Source organism: Pseudorca crassidens, chromosome 1 (genome assembly GCF_039906515.1).
Source record: "Pseudorca crassidens isolate mPseCra1 chromosome 1, mPseCra1.hap1, whole genome shotgun sequence".
NCBI classification, from domain to species: Eukaryota; Metazoa; Chordata; class Mammalia; order Artiodactyla; family Delphinidae; genus Pseudorca; species Pseudorca crassidens.
This window is the reverse complement of record NC_090296.1, coordinates 10,660,346-10,684,778: the sequence shown is the minus strand read 5'-3', so window position 1 is coordinate 10,684,778 and position 24,433 is coordinate 10,660,346.

Genomic DNA, 24,433 nt, shown 5'->3' with positions numbered 1-24,433 from the left:
AAAAATATGAAACTTTACTGAGGGCCATGAAAGAAGACTTAAGAAAATTGAGAGACCATGTCCCTGAGTGAGAAGACACGATGGGGGAACGCTGCCAACTCATCCCACATTAAATAAAGATCTAATGCAATAACAGTCAAACCAACAGGAGGTTTTCATAATTTGACAGAAGTGGATATAAAGTGACTCTTTTAAAAAGTTAGAGTAGTTAATAGAAGTCTTTCAAGTAAGAAAAAAACACAGTCATTACATTTCCAGTTATCAAAACGTATTATCAATGTAAATTAATTAAAGCACTGTGTATGGGTGTGATTACAGATCCATCCAAGGAAAAACAAAAGCCCATTTGTCTATAGCTCTTTAACAATCTTGTTCCAACCCTCTTCCCCAATTCCAATTGCTGCTGACCTGCTAAATCCATCATCAGCACCAATTCAGTGAAAGTACAATCTACAAGATACTCCTTGATTTGTAACTTTTTATTATAAAGTCATATATTTGGAAAATGTAAAAATATTCATCTTTTAATGGTACAATTATAGTCCCTTGTCCCTTTTGACCAAATGTTTGCATCTTTTTTAAACTTTTAAATTTTATTTATAGCATATTGCAATGCACAGAAATTTTAAACTTCTAGGCAGACAAATCTATTGATCTTTTACCTTGTAATTTCTTCTAATATTTTTAGGCTAAAAAATCTTCCTCAATTTAACCTATGATAAATGTGACATTTTAAAGTGGGGGAAAAGCTGAACTTTTCAATCAATATTGTTTGGATAATGTGGTAACTATGCTGACAAAATTAATTTTGACTGCGTCTTCATTCTTTATGTAAATATATTCCAAATAAAGCAACAATTTAAATGTAAAAACTGAAATTTAAAAAAATGTATTAAAGCAAACATAGTGGACTTCCCTGGTGACGCAGTGGTTAAGAATCCACCTGCCAATGCAAGGAACACAGGTTCGATTCCTGGTCTGGGAAGATCCCACGTGCCGCGGAGCAGCTAAGCCCGTGCGCCACAACTACTGAGCCTGCGCTCTAGAGCCCGCGAGCCACAATTACCGAAGCCAGCACACCTAGAGCCCGTGCTCCACAACAAGAGAAGCCACCGCAATGAGAAGCCCGCGCACCGCAACGAAGAGTAGCTCCCGCTCGCGGCAACTAGAGAAAAGCACGTGCACAGCAACGAAGACCCAACGCATCCAAAACAAACAAATAAATAAATTTTAAAAAATAGGACAAATTTGTTTGTGTTTATCGGGTGCGTGTATGTTTTCTCCTAAGCATGATCCTAAATCCAAAAGCCATCAAAGGAAATGTGATGAATTGGACTATGTAAAACTTCTCTATTCAATCAATATGGCAAAGGGACCATGAAACTCCAGCTGGCAGAGCTCCATCCCAAGGAGAAGAAGGATCAATAAGGAGGTCTCTAATCCATGGCTCTTACAAAGCAGAGGCTTCCTGGCTGCAGAACCTAGCTGGTTAAGGTTTTTGAAGCCATCGAGCTTGTGCTCTCCATGCCATAGGGGTAAAAAATATGCCAAAAGACATGCAGCTTGCACTCCACACTCATGGAGAACACACTCAAGACCTCACTATGGTGGGAAATTTTCATTCTCCCAAAAAAAAAAATCTCTCCTTCCTGTTATCGGTAGTTCTGAATGTTTGATTTTTCCCTGCCATGGGATCAAAGGTACCTAAGCGGATGACTGTAAGTAGAAAAACTAGGGGTCAGAAATCAAGTATTGGCAGTTTTTCCATTTTCAAAGTGTGTGAATTTTCAATAGAAGTGAGGGGACATAAAGCATGAATGCAGATCAGAATGTTTCAGGGAACGAGTTTCCGCAGTTCAACTTTATAATAAGTATAAATAAACCTGTTAAACTTTTCTGGACAATGTCAGAATTTGGATTGTTTTTTTAAATCAAGTGAATTTTTTTTATTGACAGCAACAAAATGGCGATTGTAGCATTTTTATCATTCACTATACTTTTCTGAGTTGACCTGCTTGCAGGTACATGTTTTTAATGTTGTCTGTCTTCTGTGCTATTCCTATAAGTTTGCTCTTAAAACGCATTAAACTATTTATTTTTAAAGAAAGCAGAGCTACAACTACTGATAAATGATAAATTGCTGTGTGAAAAGGTAAAAGATGCAGGACAGCGTGTGTAATGTGCTTCTATATTTTTTAATACACATGCTATCTTTAAAAGGAAACCAAAAACTGGCAACAATTGTTAAAACGGTGACCCTCTGGGTAAGCGGTTGGGAGAAGGTGCAAGGGAGGGGGGACGGTTAGAAACATACTTGACAGTGACATGCACTGGGGCCTGTTGAATTACTTACTGCATGTTAACTACTCATATAAATACATCTGAAATGTCTTCCCACCCTGAGATCAGATAAATAATCATTTATATTTCAGTTGTTTTTACGTTTAGCTCTCCAGTTCAGTCGGGATTTCTGTTGGGAACTGGTACAAGACGTTGCTTTTCCGACTCTGAGCCCAGGGGTCCTATGGAGTTACAGCCTCGGCGCAGGCTGCGGGGCTTCCGGGCGGGATGTAGGGAGAGAAGGGGAAGAGCTCGGCCTCACCTTCATCTGGATTATAAATCAGGACCCCACCTCAGTTGTGCAGTGTGCATATAGAGGTGGAGATGTGCTGTTAGCAGTTGGAAATAAAGGTCTGGCACGCAGAGGAGTGGTCAGGCTTGGTAATGCCATTCAGTAATTTCAGAGAAAAGAGATGTCAGTATTCTTGTAGTCATGTTATCTGAGAAAGCAGAAAGAGAGAAAGAAAGAGAGCAAAAGAAAGAGGGAGGGCGCAGTGGTTAAGAATCCGCCTGCCAATGCAGGGGACGCGGGTTTGATTCCTGGTCCGGGAAGATCCCACATGCTGCGGAGCAACTAAGCCCATGCGCCACAACTACTGAGCCTGTGCTCTAGAGCCCATGAGCCACAACTACTGAGCCTGCGTGCCACAGCTACTGAAGCCCGCTTGCCTAGAGCCCGTACTCCACAACAAGAGAATCCACTGCAATGAGAAGCCCACACACTGCAACAAAGAGTAGCCCCTGCTCGCCGCAACTAGAGAAAGCCCACGCGCAGCAACAAAGACCCAACACAGCCAAAAATAAATAAACAAACAAATAAATAAAAGTTAAAATGATGCTTTAAAAAAAGAAAGAAAGAGGGAAGCAGGAAGAAAGGAAAAAAATCTAAACCAACTTAAATTTTTTTAATTTAATTTATTTTTAAATTGAAGTGTGGTTGATTTACAATGTTGTGTTATTTTCAGGTGTACAGCAAAGTGATTCAGTTATACAGATAAATATCTATTCTGAACAGTTATACAGATATATAGCTATTCTTTTTCAGATTCTTTTCCCTTATAGATTATTACAAGATATTGAGTATAGTTCCCTGTGCTATATATTAGGTCCTTGTTGGTTATCTATTTTATTTATAGCAGTGTGTATTGTTACTCTCAAACTGCTAATTTATCCCTCCCCTCCTTTCCTTTTTGGTTCCAGAAGTTTGTTTTCTATGTCTGTGAGTCTCTTTCTGTTTTGTAAATAAGTTCGTTTGTATCATTTTTTTAGGTTCCACATATAAGCGATATCATAAACCATCACCTTTTGAAAATCTGACTTAGCCTTAAGAAGAAACAAAAGGGAAAGTACCACAAACCTTTTAGAAGTCCACAAATGCGGTGGCCTTGTGGGTCTAGAGGACACGCACGTGACCGGGAACCTACACCTAGGACATCAGGTGGGAAATTCATGATGGGAAGGTTGAATTCCAGGGCCACAGAGGCTGCTGACACAGGAAGCTGAAAACCCATTGGGCTGGGATGGCTTGTTCCTGTACTCTTCAGTCTTTGTTGAATCCCACCGTTTGCCAGAAATGTCCCAGGGTCTGGGACCAGCACAGGGAGAAAACAGCCAAATTCTTGCCTGGATGGTGTTTCCACTCTAGGGGTCAGACAAGGGGCAACAACAGTGTAAATGTGAGATGTATAGCGTAGGGGACGGAGATGAGTGTGGTCAGAAAAGCACGAGGCTGGTGGGGAGGGCTGGGGGATGCTGGGGTGGGAGACGGTGCTCAAAGGGTGTCTCACTGAGAAAGCCACATTTGAGCCTAGATCTGGGGATAATCTGTGGAGAACCAGGGACAGACGGGCCAGGCAGGGGCAAATCTGAGCGTGAACCCCATGCAGGAGTCCTCGGTGTGCTGGAGGGAAAGCAAGGACAGATATTCAAGAGGAAGCCTGGCAGTTTCACTGGTGACCTTCTACTGGGACTGGGACTGGACTGGATGGGACCTTGATCTCCACATTTGGGACTCACATTATGATAAGGGCAGTTTGATGCCCAAGGCGTTTGCGGGTGTCCGCTAAGGCAAGATGACATTGGCAAAAGGTCTGTGGAGGCGATGCCCTACCCAGGAACAATTACCTCGTGGATCCCTTTTAATGCCAAGAGCCCATCATGGCTGGAAGGATTTGCTTCCTAGAACCTTAGTTCACCAGAAATGTCAGTTTCCTAAATGTGCCGGTCCTCAAGGTTGGGGAAGTCCAAGTTTGAAAGGCAATATAGGATTAAATTAACACACACACACACACACACACACACACACACACACACACACACACACACACACACACACACACACACACACACACACACTGGGTCAGATCCAGCCCTGAAGGGGATTGGAGAATATGGATGTCCTCTGGTCAGAGCCAAAGCTCTAGGAACAGCTGTGAAAAGAGCCATGAGGCTGCCAGGGGGTAGTTGCTGTCACAAGGAGTGAGCCCCCAGCTCCACCAGAAGAATTTCCCAGTCTGTCTCCCCATGGAGGCCAGAGGGGCTCGGCTGGGTTCTGGCCTCTCCCCTGGTAAGAAAACACTGAGTCTCAACACTTTTGTGTTTCTTGCCCCCTCCTGGGGCTGGACCATCATTGTCAAGATGACACGTGGTTCTCCAGTCTCTTCTCTGCTGAGATGTCTTCAAGACACAGTGCACATCAGTGCAGGACCATCGGACGCAGGCTGAGCCACCTCTAGCCAGCACCGGGCTGCGAGGTCCTGAACCTGTTCGCCTTCCCACCTGCTGTCAGACCCCAACACTCAGTTGAGGTCAAAGGACATCAATACTTAACCTCTCTGGGCTGCTATATTCTCATCTACAAAATAGGGACCAAGGTGCCCCACCTCATAGCATTGGGGGTTCATCACACTGTCCTTTTCTTTTTTATTTAATTTTTATTTTATCTTGGAGCATAGTTGATTAACAGTGCTGTGTTAGTTTCAGGTGTACAGCAAAGTGATTCACTTATACATATACATGTATCTATTCTTTTTCAAATTCTTTTCCCATTTAGGTTATTACAGAATATTGAGCAGAGTTCCCTGTGCTATATAGTCCTTGCTGGTTATCTATTTTAAATAGAGCAGTGTGTACATGTCAGTCCCAAACTCCCAATCTATCCCTCCCTCTCACCCTTCCCCCCGGTAACCATAAGTTCGTTCTCTAAGTCTGTGAGTCAGAGCGTCCTTTTCAAAGACAAAGACTGAGTCTTGTTTATCTGCGGGTCCTCAGGGCCTGGCACAGAGCCCTGGGCTAGGCATGGTCCCGTTGAAATTGGAATGCAACTGCATGAAGACCCCTACAATTTAGTGTAAATTAATTTATTAATATTTTTGTGTCATGTTAAAGGAGCAGCGAATGAGGGGAGCCACCAGCTAACAGAGCTCAGAAAAGGCAGCGGGTGGTGTGGGTTATAATCTATTCAGGATTCCCATTCTGGAGCCCTTTGAAAACCCATGGAAAACAGGGGGCATAAAATGGCTCTTAAGCCCCCCAAGAAGGTTCTTTAAAGGGCACGTGGTCAGGAGACCAGAGTCCAAGTCCAGGCATCGTGCTTCCTGGTGGTAAGATCTTGAGCAAATTCCTTGACTTCCCTGAGCCTCAGTATCCTCATCTGTAAAATGGGAACAAATCTAACTGCCCTCCTATGTCCCCCACATTGATGGGGAGTGTCAGTGAGCTGATGTGTAAGATCACCTGGTAATGGCGAGTGTGGGTGGAGGTGACAGCTGTGGCATAGCCAGAGGTGAGCAGGGCAGCCACTGTGGCGCTAACTCCAAGCACAGGAGGTTAAGCACGGGAGATGCCTCCGTCTCAAGTCTGGACTGCAGACCCAGAGCCCAGTAGCAAAGCAGTAGGTGCCAGACATCCCCGCACTTGAAGGTGAGGCTCTACTTACCTGTGTGGGATTCACAGAGAAGGTGGATGAAACCTGTTTGGGTAACTCTCAGCCCAACACCCAATATTAGGTGGAGGGACAGGACAGAAAGGAGATCTCGGAGACAGCTGTTGGGGTGTCCCCTGCCCTATGGAGGAACAATCCTCTGCCCTGGGAGGGGGTCTCAGGGGACCCCCAGACAGCTTATGCCCCCAGGGGATGCCCTCTGTGGATGCAGAGCTGGCGGGTGTCAGTCCCATGCCTGAGAAACCCTCAAGGCAAGAGGCCGAGCTTCCAGCCTGGAGTGGGAGAGAGCAGAGGAAACGCGGCGAGGAAGGAGAGGGGCTGAACAGGACTTCCGCTGAGGGCGGGGCAAGGACACAGAGGCTGCTCCTCCACAAACCAAGGGAGCTGGCTCGGGGTCATCTTGGAAGGGACTTTGCCCAGAGGGCACCTGGAGGGGCAGAATACCCAGGACAGGGTGGGCTACAGAGCCCAGAGCCTGAGGGGGAAGGTGAGAGATGCATCCGGGAGCACAAGAAGAAGTACGCCTGGGGGCTCCTGGTGGGGGGATCGCTAAGAATCCCGCAAAGGCTAGAAGGATGCTCAGCGAACGTCGCCAAGCCCAGGTCGCCACTGCTCCGTCTAGCAGAGCATTCCTGCCCCTCGCCTCTCACTGCGCCTTCCTTCAGCCCTGGTGCAGCAGGAAGGACAGCCGAGGAGGCCCAGCCGCCTGCTGGGGAGAAAAGGGGGAAGAAGCCTCCCAGGCCCCCTACCCCTTCACCCCCACCCCCATGGGCTCCCAGCTCAAAACTGCAGGGAAACAAGGAGGAGTTACCTCTTGGGTGAGATTCAGTGTTTTCATTATTACACTGGACAAAACAAAGCAATTGGGGCTTTTTAGCTAAAAGTAGAAAGAGGACATTTTGTTATCCAGGAGTGACCAGAAAAGGTATGGGAGGGGACTTGCCCAAGACAGCATCTGTGGGTAGAGAAAGACGTAGACCATCACCGGGAGGACATCAGGATGGACTCCTAAGGGCTCCAACCTGCCCCAAGTGGGCATAACTGTGCACAGAAGCGTAATGCGTGTAGGGGGGTCAGGGGAACAGAAGGGGCAGGGCTCGTGAAGGGGGCGACCCAGCTTTTTATCCTAGGTGATTTTGTGTCTGGGATGCTTTTTGAAATGAATGTGTAGACAAATATCACTTGAGGAATTACAGAAAAAGTTATATCTATATATGTATACACACACACACACACACACACACACACACACACACCATGTTTCCCTCCCTTAAAGGCCAATCTTTGTTCTTTGGCCCTGACCCCCACTTGCAGATATAAGCGGCTTCTGGAACCATCCCATAAATGTTTGCCACCGTCGGACTTCCCTGGTGGCACAGTAGTTAAGAATCCGCCTGCCAGGGATGGGTTAGGGAGGGTGGGAGGGAGACGCAAGAGAGAGGGGATATATGTATACATATAGCTGGTTCACTTTGTTATACAGAAGAAACTAATACAACATTGTAAAGCAATTATACTCCAATAAAGATGTTAAAAAAGAAATCAATAAAAACCCAACAGTACCATAGGAAAATGGGCAAGAATAAGAGGATATAAATGGTTCTAAAGTATTTGACAATGTACTCAACCTCACTCATGGTAAGAAAAATGGAAACTGAAAATACAATTAGAGAACATTTTTGCCTATAAATTAGTAAAGTTTGAATGCTTTGCTAACACATTGATTTGGTAAAAGTGTGAGAAGATAAATCTCCCTACATTGCTGGTGAGAGTAATACCAGCCCAACCTGTATGAAGAGCAGCTAAGACAGGCAGGCAATACATGTCAACCTATAAATGCCCTTGACCCAGCAATTGCCCTTCTAAGAAGGTGGCTTACAGATATGCATGTACACAAAGGAAATTTTACTTGTGTGTATGTAAAAATATCAGCTGCAGGTTCTTTTTGATTAACACAATATTGGAAACAATCAAAATACCTACCAGTAGGAAACTGGTTAAATGAATTATAGCAATCCGTACAAGGAAAAACCATGTTTTTAAAAGAGAGTATAATTCTACATTTAGGAATTTATCCTACAAATATTCTTGCATATAAGTGATGTACCTGCACAGATAGACTTGCAAAGTGAATGAAATAATATACGAAAGAGGCTATTTATTGAAGCATTTTTTGTGATTGCCAAGGGTTAGAATTAAACCAAATGTCCATTAATAGCAGATGGATTAAGTAAAGTGTGGTACATGTAAACGATGAAGTCCCATTCCATTGTAAAAATGAATGTAGAAACTCTATGGCTAAGACACTGAAAGTTCTCTTCAGATAAATTGTTAAGTGAAAAGGCAAGTATATCTTTTGTGAATAAAGAGGAGAAAAATATATACATTTGTATTGTACTTACACAGAAAAACTCTGGAATATTGCAAGAAAATAGAAATAGGGGCTCCTGGTTTGGTGCTGGAAACTGGGCAAAAGGGGAGTAAGAGCTAGAGAGTTTACACTGTATATCTTAATTTTAAAAAATGAATAATATTAATATATTGCTTCTTCAATGAATATATTATCTCTTTAATTTTTTTTAAAAAGAAAATCAAGAAAAATTAGTGGAAAAGTGAAATGGTTCCATATGTATTTATATTAAAAGATGTAAAAAATATATTGCTAAGTAAAACAAAAGAAAACTAAATAAACATAACGCAAAAGCAGAATAGCGTATGGAGTATGATACTATCGTGTTTAAACAAAAGCCTGACTGCCAGGCTGCATATACACAAACTACCTCTGGGAGGATACACAAGAAAGTAGGACCAGCAGTTGTCTCTGGGGGACTGAATGGGAAGGTTAGGGGACAGGGATGTAAGAGAGATTCATATTTGACGGTAACCCTTTCTGTACTTTCTAATTTTTTTTTCTATGTGTGTGCATCACCAACTAAAAAAATAAAATACTCTTTCAAAATTGAAAAAAAAAAAAAGACTCCGCCTGCCAATGCAAGGGACACGGGTTCGATCCCTGGTCCGGGAAGATCCCACATGCCATGGAGCAACTAAGCCCGTGCACCACAACTACTGAGTCTGTGCTCTAGAGCCCACGAGCCACAACTACTGAGCCCGTGCGCCACAACTACTGAAGCCTGTGTGCCTAGAGCCCATGCTCTGCAACAAGAGAAACCACCGCAATGAGCTCAGGCACCTCATCGAAGAGTAGCCCCCGCTCACTGCAACTAGAGGGAGCCCACAGGCAGCAACGAAGACCCAACGTAGCCAGAAAAAAAGAAGTCTGCCACCATTAACCCAAATTCCGGCCTGCCATGGCCCAGCCCAGCGGTGAGGGTTGAGGGAGAAGGAAACACAGAGAAGAAGGAGGGGCAGACAGGTTGGGCTGGGGGAGAACCATATGCCTTCTTCTCCTTCCTTTTATATAAACACTGTCATTTGCCATTAAATGTGAAGACGACATTGACTGGAGAAACTGCCTGACAGCTCAGTGGAAAATATTCTCAGCTCATTACGCAAATATCCAAGGCCTCACTTTTAATTACTCACTTAGTGCCGGATTAACTGCCAGTCACCGCCAACAGCACGGCCTTCCTCTCGGGGAGGTCAGAACGCATCAAGAGGAAACCAGACGAGCCTGAATCTGTCCCCCACTCCCTGACTCTGGTAGGAAAATGTTTAGCTAGGAAGGCAGGGTCACCACACAGTCGAGCGGTATTACTCAGCCGGGAAACAGCCCCACTTCCTGTTGGCGTATTTTCCTTTGGTTTTAGCCCCAAGTATTATTCTAGGTGGAAAGACCTCCTAGAATGCTGTTTTCTTGGGGGAATCGAAAGAAAAGCAGCCTGGCGAATGTGGGCCCACTTCGACGCCTCAGATCTCAGACCGAGTAAGGGCTTGCAGATGCTTTTGAGGTGGGCAGCACAAAACTCGGTGACATGGACTTTGTCATTCATTCCTTCCCCTCACACACATGCACGGGGCGCTGACTTCGTGCCAGCTCCATGCTACACATGTTGCAGAGTCAGAGATGGAAAGGGTAGGCCCACAGCCCTAGAGACTCCGTCCAAGGAAAAGAGGGACAGGAAAATAAATAAGAGTGATCGGGTTCTGTGGATGCTGGGACAGAAGCCTGCACGGGTACCACGAAGCACAAAGGAGGCGGTGGGAGACGAAGCGGGAAAAACTTCGTGGAAAGGAGCTGGATCAGAGATGACCAGAGAACAAGGGCAAGGAGGAACCGTGAGAGGCAGTGGGGCAGCAAAGTGTGAGAAAGTTCACGGGATGGGAAAGGGACCGATGTGGAAATGGGGGGCACGTGTGCTGCTCCTTAACTGCCCAAAACCCCTGAGGTCTCTTCCTGTACTTTAGAGTGTCCCTCTTAGGAGTCCTAGCCTTCCCCAGGTAGAAGCCAGCAACTCTTCTTCCCAGCTTCCCTTGCCGTTAGGGCACAGCCACATGACCTTGAATCCACCAATCAGACACAGCCGTGGGAGACTTGATGGTATGACAAGGGATGCCTTGTAGGCTGGCCGTGTGGACTCCATCCTGCTGAGGGTGGTGAGACACAGTGCCCAGCATCATCAGCACCAGCTTCCTGTCTGTTCAGCGGCAGTGGCACTGGCGCCTCTGCTGGGATGGAGCCATTGCTTCTGCTTGTAAGGCTCCAAGCCTGCACCCTGGGCTCTCCTGGAGCCCTGGAGAGCTTCCAGTATCCTTTTACAACTTCCTTTTCTCTTTAAACTGACTAGATGGGTTCTGCTGTTTATAACCAAGCATGCTGATTGGTACAACCCAGTGGTTTTCCGGTAGGTGCGGCAGAGACCTTACAACTGGGGGAGTTTCCTCAAAGCTTGGACTGATGTAGGGGCTTCTGTGCCACCTCCACCCTTTCCCCCACCCCATTGCTCTACCCCCATCTTTTTCATATGCTGCCCTTCCAAATGAAGATTGCACTCATGATACAATAGTAGTAATAGAACCTAACATTATGGAGCACTTGCTACGTGTTGGGCGCTGTGTGGCAGATGGTATTTCCCAAGATGGCCATAGCAGACTCTCCCATCTCACATGCTTTTCTTTGTCACAAATTTATTTATTTTATTTTTGGCTGCATTGGGTCTTCATTGTTGCATGCGGGCTTTCTCTAGTTGCAGCGAGCAGGGGATCTAGGCGCACGGCTTCAGTAGCTGTGGCTCGCGGGCTCAGTAGTTGTGGCTCGCGGGCTCTAGAGCGCAGGCTCAGTAGTTGTGGCGCACGGGCTTAGTTGCTCCGCGGCATGTGGGATCTTTCTGGAATAGGGCTTGAACCCGTGTCCCCTGCATTGGCAGGCAGATTCTTAACCACTGTGCCACCAGGGAAGCCCTCACATGCTTTTCTTACAACATGGTCTTGACAGCCCTCCCTCCCCACCAGGAAGAGCTTCTCTCAGCCCTTGAATGTGGAAAGGCCTCTGACGACCGCAGAAGTGCCGCTGTGTGACTTGTCATAGAAGCTACTGCAGCTTCCACCTGGTTCTCTTGGGCTCTTCCGTCTCAGAGCCCAGCCACCGCAGAGTAAGGAAGCCCAGGCCAAGTGTGGGTGGGGCAGCCTGCAGCCACAGCTGAGATCCCGGCCCACAGCCAGCCACCCCTGGCAGACAGATGAGAGAGGAAACTGGGAGATAGCTTTACAGAGTAAAACCGTGTGAGAGACACAACTGAGAACCACCCAGCTGGGCCCTGTCAATCTCCAGAAATGTGAGAGCGATTAATAAAATCATCCTTTTAAGCTGCTAGGGTTTGGGGCATTCTACTATTGCAGCAATAGATAATGGGAACACGCTGTTTAGTCTTTACCACAGCCCTGTGAGGTAGGTATTATTACTATCCATTATTATCACTATTCTCCTCACCTTTATCAGTGAAGTAGGTAAGGCACAGCGAGGTTGAGTAACTTACTCAGTTACACACAGGCGGCTGGTGGCAGAGCTGAGGTTCATACACAGACTGTCTGGCTTTAGAGTCAGTATGCGTTACCACAGTGGTGTGCTGACTTTCTTGAAAAGTCCCACTGTAAACAACAGAGTCATTGAAGGATTTTTAAGTGGGGAAGTGGAGAGGGGCAGCCATGGTCATATTTGTGTTTCAGAAAGATTGCTGACGTGGTGGGGAGGAGGGATTGAGGACCGGTGTCAGGGCAGGGCTTGAGGTAGGGAGGCTACCTCAGCCCCTGCAGCATCCAGGTGAGAGGTGACCGGCCTCACTCAGGCAGTGGCCATGGGGATGGAGAGAGGGAGACAGATATGAGAGACAGCTCAGGGGGAGCACTGGCTTGGCCATGGGGACAGGAGAGGAGGGACACAGAGATGGCGCATCAGAAAATGTCCCCATGGTTTACTTGGGTGTCCGGAAGGTGAAGACACCAATATCTTACTGATTTCAGCAATCACTAAATGACACGAATCACTCATTCTTAATTGTCAGCCTTGGTTATCAGCTAATGTCATAGTTACCATCAAACATCTTACAAGGATGAGCAGAACTAAGCCTCGTAACAGCAGCAATGTGCTCCGTTCTGCTGTTAACCATCAACCCTACAAGTATTACTCAGCCATAAAAAGGAATGAAATAATGCCATTTGCAGCAACATGGATGGACCTGGAGCTTATCATACTAAGTGAAGTAAGTCAGACAAAGAAAGATAAATATATGAGATCGCTTATATGTGGAACCTTAAAAAAACTGAGATGATCTTATTTATAAAACAGAAATAGACTCACGGACATAGAAAACGAACTTAAGGTTGCCAAAGGGGAAAGAAGGTGGAAGGGATAAATTCGGGGTTTGGGATTACATATATACACTACTATATATGAAATAGATAACCAACAAAGACCTGCTGTATAGCACAGGGGACTATATTCAATATCTTGTAATAACCTATAATAGAAAAGAATCTGGGGACTTCCCTGGTGGCGCAGTGGTTAAGAATCCGCCTGCCGATGCAGGGGACATGGGTTCGATCCCCGGTCCGGGAAGATCCCACATGCTGCAGAGCAACTAAGCCTGCACACCACAGCTGCTGAGCCTGCGCTCTGGAGCCTGCGTGCCACAACTACTGAGCCTGCACTCAGAACCCGTGAGCCACAGCTACTGAGCCCGCGCGCCTAGAGCTCATGCACCGCAACAAGAGAAGCCGCCACAATGAGAAGCCCGCGCACCGCAACGAAGAGGAGCCCCCGCTGGCCGCAACTAGAGAAAGCCTGTGCGCAGCAACAAAGACCCAGCGAAGCAAATAAAATAAAACTAAATATTAAAAAAAAGGAAAAGAATCTGAAAAAGAATAGATTTATATACCCGTATAACTGAATCACTTTGCTGTACACTTGAAATTAACACAACATTGTAAATCAACTATACTTTGATTAAAAAATAAAAACAAAAAAATGTTAGAAGTTAAACCACAATGAAAAAAAGAAAGCCATCAACCCTACAATCTCTGACTTATCAGGAAAGTGTACTCTACCAGCATGTCCTCTGCGGTCAGCTGAGGGCTCTGGCTCCACCCTTTCCCCCTCCGTGACCCCCATCTCAAACATCACTAACCACCATTAGAGAGGGAAAGACAGCCTCGGAGAGACTCCTCCAGCAATATTTCACCCACGACGGACATGGTTACGCCCACTCACACTGATTGGCCAGAACTAGTCACCTGGCCCAACTGCACGGGAGTCAGAAAGCCCAGCTGCGTCCATCACCTTCTGACCAGCAGCAGGAGATCCGAGCACAAGGCATGTCCTGTGTAAAGAGCAGCAGGTCTGCACCACTGTACCTTGGCTTTGTTTCAGTTTCTATCATCGTGAGTTACTTACGCATCCTTTTCTTTGGCCGACTGTGAGCTCCTCAAGGGCCAGGAGCCTGACTCACTCCTGTCTATAGTAGCAAAGCCCCCCATCGATCTGGGTGTTGGTTGCATAGGCATCAGTCTGTGCACTTTTGCTCTCTGTACATTGTATTTCAATAAGAAGTTAATTTTTTAAAAGTAAGGACCCACACACTCCAGCAGGGTAGAAACCCTCTTATTCCTGATTCTCAGAAGCTGGGGACGTTCCACTCAGCCCTCATCACAATCCCTCAGGGAATCAGAAAGCTGGTTCTAAGTCTGACAGCCGTCAGTCGAGGCAGGACCAGACCAGCCTCCGCCCTCATCCATTCTCCATGGGGTCTCTCTGCTCTCCGGCTGAGGCCGGACAAAGGCACCGAATGGCTCAAATGTGTTTCTAGGCAGCGTGAGCCTCTCGGATGTTTCCCAGCTGGAAACCTGGGCGAGGAGACACTGTGTATCTCCTGGCCCGTGCTCTTGGGACCTGGCGAACATCTGACCGTCCTGGATGACTTTTCCTGGTCAGCTTATTAGGAACGAATCCTGACTAATTCGGTCACCATCCCATTTCTCAAGCATGATTTGTGGCTTAATTGCAGCAGGAAAAAAATAATAAAAAGTGCACAGCCCGGGCCATATCCATAATTCATAACCGCAATAAAACCCTCGACATGCCGTTGTGACTTATAGCAGTCTGAGGGGTATGCGCCCTGGGGCCAGCAGAGGGCCCAGATGTTTCCGTTATAGAACATTTTAGAGTTCACGGGCTGGGGAATCCGGGCTTCCCAGCTATTACAGCAAAGCTCAGCCCTAGCTAGAGGCAAAGCCAGAGCCCTGACCCTGGGTCCTAGGGCCTCGGAGGGGTCCTTGCTCAGGCTGCCCTGGAAAGCAGAGCGTGTCGAAGCCTCAGAGGTTGCAGCCAGCATCTTGGAGGCAACTTCAAAGCATCTTAAGCCTACAGAAGGTCCTCATCATACAGGAGGCTGGCCTGTGTGGGCCCCAGGAGAGCATGAGGCTGATGTATCAGGTAGGGGACTAGACTATGAGTGACAGAAAACCCAGGTCAAACAGCTTAAACCATAAAGGGAATTTACTTGCTCACATAAATGAAAAGTCCAAAGATTGTTTAGGCTTCAGGCGAGGTTTGATCCAGGGGCTCAAATGATGTCACCAGGAAGAAGTTGTCTTCCACCAATTTTCTTTGCCTCCCACTTCAGCCCCACTGGCAGTCCTAGGAGTTCTCCTTCAAGAGGAAAACGACTGCACCAGCTCCAGACCTCACAGCCTCAGGGAAAGAAAGATTGTCTCTTTTCCCCAAGCGTTGAACAAAAGCTCCAACTCTCACTGCACCCACTGGGTCAGGTGTTTGTTCTTGAACCAACTGGTATTTGAGGGGTAGGGAAGAGGGCAGAACATTTGAAAATGAGGGAAGAGTCGTTCCCAAAGGGGAGACTTGTTTTACCCAAAGAAGCAAGAATGGATATGCTGGGCAAGCAAAGGGCAGGTATCTGTCATGTAGAGCAGGGGTGGGCAAGCAGGGTCTGGGGGCCACATCCAGCCGAACACTTGTTTTAGCAAGTAAAGTGTTATTGGAGCACAGCCATGCTCATTCTTGTGGGTATTGTCTGAGGCGGCTTTCACGCTCCAGTGACAGCTGATTAATTGCAACAGAGTCTGTCTGGACTGTAAAGCCTATAAAAGTTACTATCTGGCCCTTTACAGAAAATGTTTGCTGACCCTTGACGTAGAGGAAGGTTCATTTTAGTGGGAGCCTTCTGAGACGATAGCTAAACACAAACAGTGGGCATTTCCAGCGTCCAGACGCTTTGAAATCATAGTTGGTACCTGCTTCTGCCTTCTGCCCACACTCTGGCTGGGGATCAAGGGGGAGCCAGAGGGCCAGGAGAGCCAGGGAGCCAGGTGAGGTGGTGAGGGGCTTGGGGCGTGTGAGCACAGCCAAGTCGGGAGGAGGGCACCTGGTCCAGGATACACTGGCTGCTGCCCAGGTGACTTCGGTCAGGTCACATGCCTTTCTTGGCCAGGTCAGGTGGATGGGATGGCCCTGAGGATCTCACATCTAACAGTCCATGTCCTTCTGGGGCATGACTAGAGGGAGAACTTTCCCCTCCCCTTCCCCAAATCTGTCTGCAGGAGGAGGAAGCCCTCAGCAGGGGGCGAAAGAGGCACCACGTGATCGCCCCTCTTTATCCAGCCCTCACCCTCCTGCAGGGCTTAGTCACCAGCTGTAATGCTAATTACCTGCTGGAATAATCCTCTTGCCTCTCTCTCATTTGGTCGTGTTCATCCTTTCTTAGCAGATCAGAAGCCTGAAACCTTCCCGGTCCCAGTAGCCTGGAATGCCAAGTTCTGGCAGGGTGAGAGGGCTGATTCCCAGTTACCGAGGTTGTCTTCATGTTCAAGATTATGTCCGTGTTCATTGGTCCCTGTGTTCGGACTAGTGCATGAATGAGGCTGCAGACAGGAAGATGCATGCAAACCTTCAGAACATTCTAATGCACTCTAATAACTCAGTTCTCGCCTCTTACACTTGCAGTTAAGAGCTGGTGGCTGAGCTACAAAAGATTTTTTCACTGTAGGCAGAAAAGCCTGTATCCACAAGCACATACACCCACAAAAATTCCGTCAGCACTCTCATGCATGTCCAGGGACATATGGCAATACCTACATACATAGGAGCCCTTGCATCTGCCTGCACCACGTGTGAAGATACACATGCACACCCACGCAAGTGCATGCACAGATTCGTGCAGACAGGACCCCACAGCACATCCTTGACTGCATCGCATGCATTCACTGCAGGCTCAGGTATTAGCACCCGTGTGCCAAGGTCACCTGTAAGAGCCCCTAAGCACGGAAAAGCTCATGGAGCCCTCACACAGAATTTAAAAGAAAAGGTTATTTTTGTAAATAGAGCTGCAATGAACGTTTTGGTACATGACTCTTTTTGAATTATGGTTTTCTCAGGATATATGCCCAGTAGTGGGATTGCTGGGCCGTATGGTAGTTCTATTTGTAGTTTTTTTTTTTTTTTTTTTGGCTGTACACGGGCCTCTCACTGTTGTGGCCTCTCTCGTTGCGGAGCACAGGCTCCGGATGCACAGGCTCAGCGACCATGGCTCACGGGCCCAGCTGCTCTGCGGCTTGTGGGATCTTCCCCAACTGGGGCACGAACCCATGTCCCCTGCATCGGCAGGCGGACTCTCAACCACTGCTCCACCAGGGAAGCCTCCTCTATTTGTAGTTTTTTAAGGAACCTCCATATTGTTCTCCATAGTGGCTGTATCAATTTACATTCCCACCAACAGTGCAAGAGTGTTCCCTTTTCTCCACACCCTCTCCAGCATTTATTGCAATAGCCAGGACATGGAAGCAACCTAAGTGTCCATCAACAGATGAATGGATAGAGAAGATGTGGCACATATATACAATGGAATATTACTCAGCCATAAAAAGAAACAAAATTGAGTTATTTGTAGTGAGTTGGATGGACCTAGAGTCTGTCATACAGAGTGAAGTAAGTCAGAAAGAGAAAAACAAATACCGTATGCTAACACATATATATGGAATCTAAGAAAAAAAAAAAAGGTCATGAAGGACCTAGGGGTAAGACGGGAATAAAGACACAGACCTACTAGATAATGGACTTAAGGATATGGGGAGGGGGAAGGGTAAGCTGTGACAAAGCGAGAGAGTGGCATGGACATATATACACTACCAAACGTAAAATAGATAGCTAGTGGGAAGCAGCTGTATAGCACAGGGCATAGCACAGGGAGATCAGCTCGGTGCTTTGTGACCACCTAGAGGGGTGGGATAGGGAGGGTGGAAGGGAGGGAGACGCAAGAGGGAGGAGATATGGGAACATATGTATATGTATAACTGATTCATTTTGTTATAAAGCAGAAACTAACACACCATTGTAAAGCAATTATACTCCAATAAAGATGTTTAAAAAAAAGGTTATTTTTTGGAAACGTCAGAAAACTTATGTGTATGTTAAAAATGAAGCAGATGCTTTTCTATTTTTCTAATTAGAACTTTAAATTATTTTCCCTGCACATATTTATTTGTTCATTCATTTATTCATTCACTCATTCATTTCAGCACCCCTGCTTTGCTGGAGCCCCGGATATGTGTGTGCATAATTCTGCCTTCGGGATGACCCAGCAGGGATGTGCACATGCATTCACACAGCTGCATACACCAATGGCGAGTGAGTACTCATGCATGGTCACACCGGTGCTCCCCATATGTGCGCACTGACACACACACACACACACACACACACACACACACACACGTAGCCTAACGGAGCTCTGAGCTGGAAGCCCCAAGAAGGAATCCTGTGCTGGCACCTGCATGGTCAGACATAGCCAGCGCCTCTGTAGGACCCTTCTCCTCCCTCCTGGTGTTTTGGCCACTGCAGATTCCAAGCTCAGCAGGAAACCTGAATATGCTCTCACACAGCGAGCCCTGCAGCCCTCAGAGATGGGCCGGAGAAAGATGAGGGAGTGTGGAGTGGGGCCCAGGGAGGGAGGGTGGGCACACTCCACACTGCGGGACGGACTGGGGGGTGATGGGGGATGCCCTGGGGGATGGCCCAGGGCACCCAGGCAGGGGCCAGCACTGTGCCCTGGCTGTCTGGATGTCAGATGATGACCAACATGCCAGCCTGACCCCCTTCGAACTATAATATGAGATCACCCAACCCCAGACTCAGACTTTAGTCCAATTCAGGATTTCCGTTTATAGCTTTCAAAACTGCTGGGTGGGTCCCACCTCCCATGTTCTGATTAAATTGGTCCGGGGGTGGGGTGGGCCTGGGCATCTGGATGTATAAAACCTTCCCAGGTTATTCTAATGTACAGCCAAGGTTGTGAACCTCTAGTCTATGGAGCCCAGGTGAGTTCCTGGGACGGGGAACTCACTACCTGTCCTGGCAGCCTCCTTGCTTTGGAGACAAGTTACGAGCCTTTCTCCACAGCAGCGTGGTAGCGAATTCCCAGGACAGTGAAAGCAAAGCTCAGGGAGTGTCGTACCGCCATCGTCGTGGTTCTTGCTCCCGTCTCTCTGGATGTCCGTTTCCGACGACACCTGACTCCTCCAAAAAGCCTGCTGCGACTGCTGATTCCTGCATGCGCCTTGCCAGTCTCCGAGCACCCACAGCCCGAGGGCGGAGCCCTTGCTTCCCGTCCCGGGTGTCCAGCCCTGAAGGCACTGCTGGCTGGCACGTTAGAGGCCGGGGCTGAAGGAGCGCAGGGCTGCAGTCTGGCACACGATGGCCCAGTGTGTGACCCTGGGCGGTCCCCCTGCTTCCCAGAGCCTGCTGGCTCGGCCACAAGGCAGGGAGAGGAGCAATGGCGGGGGAGAGGGGATGCAGCTGCATGAGGTACAGCTGAGAGAATTTGTAGAGCATGACAGCACCTTGCCTAGCCTGCAGAAGGGGACCCATCACGGGTTCTCCCACCTGGAGCAGGGTGCCTGATGGGCAGGCCAACCTCTCCACTCCACACAGCAGGCCCAGTGCCTGGAGGCCAGCATACTTTTAGTGAGCCACAAAAATGTCTTCATGGGGCTTCCCTGGTGGTGCAGTGGTTGAGAGTCCGCCTGCCGATGCAGGGGACGCGGGTTCGTGCCCCGGTCCGGGAGGATCCCACATGCCGCGGAGCGGCTGCGCCCGTGAGCCATGGCCGCTGAGCCTGCGCGTCCGGAGCCTGTGCTCCGCAATGGGAGAGGCCACAACAGTGAGAGGCCCGCGTACCGCAAAAAAAAAAAAAATCTTCATTTCTTTTAAAATCAGAAGAAAAACTGAATGTCATCCAGCCTGGATTATATTTTCCTTCTTGCCAATGCTCTTGTAAAATACAAGCTTAAATGTGTTTTGGAGGAAGGGGCCCCCAAAAGCCAAACCACAGTCCCATGGAGGGGGTGATATCCGGGCCCAAAAGCACACCCTGGGTAGACCCCCCACACACACCTTCCAAAGCACCCAGACCAGTGTCTCAGAAAGCAAGGTCTGTACCTGACAAAGCCAACTTCAGTCAGCAGAGCTTCTCCAGGAAACTGAGGCAGGTGAAAGTGCAGGCTCTGGAGTTACACGCTTCAGACCTCATCTGTGCCTCCATTTCTGCTCCTGTAGAATGGGGGTTCTCCCCCTTGGAGGGCTGTCATGGGGATTCAGGGAGATGCTGCATTTAGAGACCCAGGCACCTGGAAGGTCTGTCGTCAGCTTCAGAAAACAAGGAGACTCAGGGCCTTCTCATCCCGTCTCCCTTCTCGTGCTCAGTTCCTTGTGACCTTGGGTCAGCCACTACCTCACTCTCGCCTCCGTCGGATGTTCATCTGAGGGCGCCCTGGGGCTCCAGGCCCCCTCCTCCCTTTCAGCTTTAATCTTGTAATAGGCACCCTGGAGGGAGGGTCTAGATCGATTCCCCCCAGACCTGTCCCAGCCGGTCTGCAGTCAAGCCTGTGGGAGGGCCCTTGCCTGCGGGTCCCAAGAGCCCTGGGGATGAGGTTGACCTTCAGCCCTCTTGTGAGAGGTGATGTGGCTTAGCGCACTGACTCTTAGTGTGTGGCTCATGGCTCACCACTTACAGCCATGTGGCCCTGTGTGGGCCTCAGTTTCCTCATCTGTGAATGGCCACAGCCAGCTTCCAGGGCTGTGTGAGGATGCAGTGAGCTCCTATTGGCTGCAGGCCCTGTGGGTGCTCAGCCACCCAGGGGACCGCCCCCCCCCCCGGGCTGTTCCTACTCCTCTGGGCCTGGCTGAGACCCAGAAATCCCGGTGGCGGCTCTGTCTCCATCCCCCAGCAACACTCAGTAGGTGCCCGGTGAACACTCACACATAGAATCTTCCTACTGCACGCGTCAAACTTGACAGCTTTCTAAACGCTTTGCATCTGACAAAGCACAGAGACGCCTGTCATCTGTGTCTCTTCACTAGGCCCTGAGATGTCTTTTTTTTGGCCACGCCACATGGCCTGTAGGATCTTAGTTCCCTCACCAGGGATTGAACCCATGCCCCCTGCAGTGGACGTGCGGAATCTTAACCGCTGGACGATTCCAGGGATGTCTCCATATACGTCATCTTTCTTAATGATGATTTTTCTGACTATAAATACTGAAAGCACAGCAATGTATAAAAAGAAGAAAGATTACCCACAATCCTTCTCCCCAGAAGCAACTACCTCTATTAATACGTTAGCATGTTTTTTCCTACTCCCTTTGCTATTTTTTTTAAAACTTTTTATTGGAGTATAACATCCCAAAACTACGGACAGGGCATGCCTTAGTCCCTTTGGACGGCTATCACAGAACACCATAGACTGGGCATCTTATAAATGACAGAACTTTATTTCTCGAAGTTTTAGAGGCTGGAGGTCCTAGCTGAGGATGCCAGCGTGACCAGGTTCTGCTGAAAGCCCTCTTCTGAGCTGTAGATGGACATCTCCTCGCTGTGTGCTCACAGGGCAGAAAGAAAGAGAAGGCCTCCAGGGGTCCCTTTTATAAGGGCACAATCCCATTCATGAGGTTTCAACCTCATGGCCTAATCACCTCCCAAAGGCCCCGCCTCCTAATACCCTCACCTTAATTTCAACATATGAACGGGGGGGCACGCAAAAGTTGAGCCCACAACAGTGCATAACCTGACGTGTACAGCTTGCTAAATATTTCTATGAATGTGGCCACCAGCTAGATCAAGCTGCAGAGTGATTTGTCTCCCCAGCAGGCTCCTTGCCCCACCCACGCCTGGCCTGAGAGAGCGGTCATTCTAACCTCTATCACCATAAGTGAGTGTTGCTTGTTTTAGGATTTTATGTGCCTGAGATTGTTTGTATGTCCCTTCTTTCACCCAATATCATGACTGGGAGGCCTTTGTGCTGCTGCCTGTGTCTGGGTTTGCGCTTTTTCATGCACGGTCGTTAATGGGTCCATTCTGTTGACCGACTTTTGGGCTGTTTCTAGTTTGGGGCTATTATGAATACAGCTCATTCTTGCCCTTTGGTGGATTTCACACAATTAATACATTGTCATCATCATCATGTATATTATACATCGTACATTACATAGCAGATCATATAAATAATAAATGCATTAAATCATATTAATACATTAATGGAAACTAATATAATTTTATCACAGTAGGTGAAATCTTAACTGCAGGGTCCATAGTGTCACCTAACGTTACAATGCAAGTATCTCCCCACATCATTAGGACCTCTCCATAGTCACTGTGCTTCAAGGCTATAGAAAAAACCCTGATTTCTTTTTTTTTTTTTTCTATTTTATAGATGAGAAAACTGAGGCTCAGAGAGCGTGACAGTGAAATCACACCTCAGACACTGGCCCCTGGGCTTTTTGCCCTCATTACAGAGTTTCACTGTGAGGAAGAAAACAGCATAAAATATAAACACGCAACCAACCAACCAACCAACTACGGAAAAGAACATTTCACACGCAGTAGAGAAATTAAACGTTTAAGGAAGATGAAAGGCGTTTTGCGGGCTGGCTTTTACAAACATGAAGCAGAAAGAACTGAGAGCACCTGCGTCCCACCCCGTCCTCCCGCCCGGGGCGTCCAGGGCGCCTCCGCAGCAGGATTTAAGGGGGCGCTTGCGCTCGCCGCGCCAACCACTAGGCGGCGCCAGAGCAACGCCGATGCCGGGTCGCTCAAGTCGGGCTGGGATCGCAGGAGGGGCCCAGGGAACCAACCCAGGGCACCAACCCAGGGCCTCTGACCAAGATTTCTGGGAAAAGACCAGGTAGGAGGAGAAGGCTCTGGCCGAGGATTAGAAGCTTTTTAAAGGATACCCTGCCTCCGCATGCCGAAATGTCCTGAGTTTTCCTTAAGTTTCCCTGACCTCATTTATCGGCAGGAAGGATGGAATGAGGCAGTGGGGGGCACGCTCAGACACAACCCAGGGAAACGGGGCGGTTCCTGCTGTCCCTCCCCACCCTTTCACAGAAACCCTCACCCGCTCGGGCCGCAGATGTAGAACTTTCCAGCCTGGCAGTACCCGGAGCCCAGTCTCTCAACTTTGCTGCCGAGTTCAGAGAAGGCCATCGCAAGCCCGGGGCCACACAGCCGTCACGGGGCTGTGGTCTTCGTCGGGCTCCTCTGCATCTTGCTGACGCCCCGCTGGGGGGCGGCGGGAGCAGACAGAGAGGCAGCCAGTCCTCTGCACCCTCTGCACCACCCCACCTCCTCCTGCGAAAACTCTTCAGAATAATTGGAGTCTCCTGCAGTATACGAGAAGGAACTTTTCTAGTTGCTCTTCCAGACACACGTATGCTTCTTGGGTTGCAAGAAGACACTCAAAAAAGCTTTACGACAAAAGCCACGTGGATGTCAGACGTGCTTGTGGGGCATCTCCCCAAAGCCAGCTGTGAAATCATCCATTCGGATGGAACTCGGAGACGCTTGGTCCTACAGTTCATTCTGTGCACTGGGGACCCAAGAGGTGTAGCTGCCCAGGGCCACATGGCAGACGTGAAGTCACTGACAACTGACACTCCCATGGGGTGGGACTGTGGTGTATCCTCAGTCCAGGGTCTGTGCTGTGAGGGCTGCAGGAATGACTTGAACCATCCTTCACCTGTGAGAAGCCCGAGAGACAAAAGGATGGGAAACAGAGGAGGGAATTCAATGGAGCAGAAGCAAGACCCTCTTCCCCATGTCAGAGGAGGCCACATTTCGGAAGGGGGGGGCACCATTCTGGTACCCCTTCCACCTTGTGTCAAGTCCCTTCTCACATGGGAACAGTGAACTGAGAGCTGACACACACACCTGCACGCATGGAACACTGATTATCCAATACTTATTGCCATCGGATCACTGTTATTAACTCTCGTAGCACTGGTCCCCCGCTAGGCATGATAGCTCTGCAGAAGTGTATGTTGACCTCTCCACGCTACAAGAGAGAAAAGATTTGGGGAGGCAGTGTGCCCAGCCGCCACAGCTAAGAACCGAGGAGGCTGGTGTCACAGCCAATGCCAGTGCTGGGGCTTCCTGAGCCAGGGGGACCCTGACTGTTCAAACTGGAAGGAAATGTAGCGATTGCCTTTCGAGGAAGCTTCTGGATGGCTGGCAAGGGCAATAGTACATACATGTGCACAAATATAGTGGAAATCCTATAAATCATAATTCTGCTTTTAACATCCAATTGCTTCTCAGGAAAATACTGGTAAAACCTCTGTCAGATAAAGAGAAAGGCCTCCATTTGAGTTTGAACCAAATTCCCTCTCTTCTTGTTTTGAGTCTGCATCCAC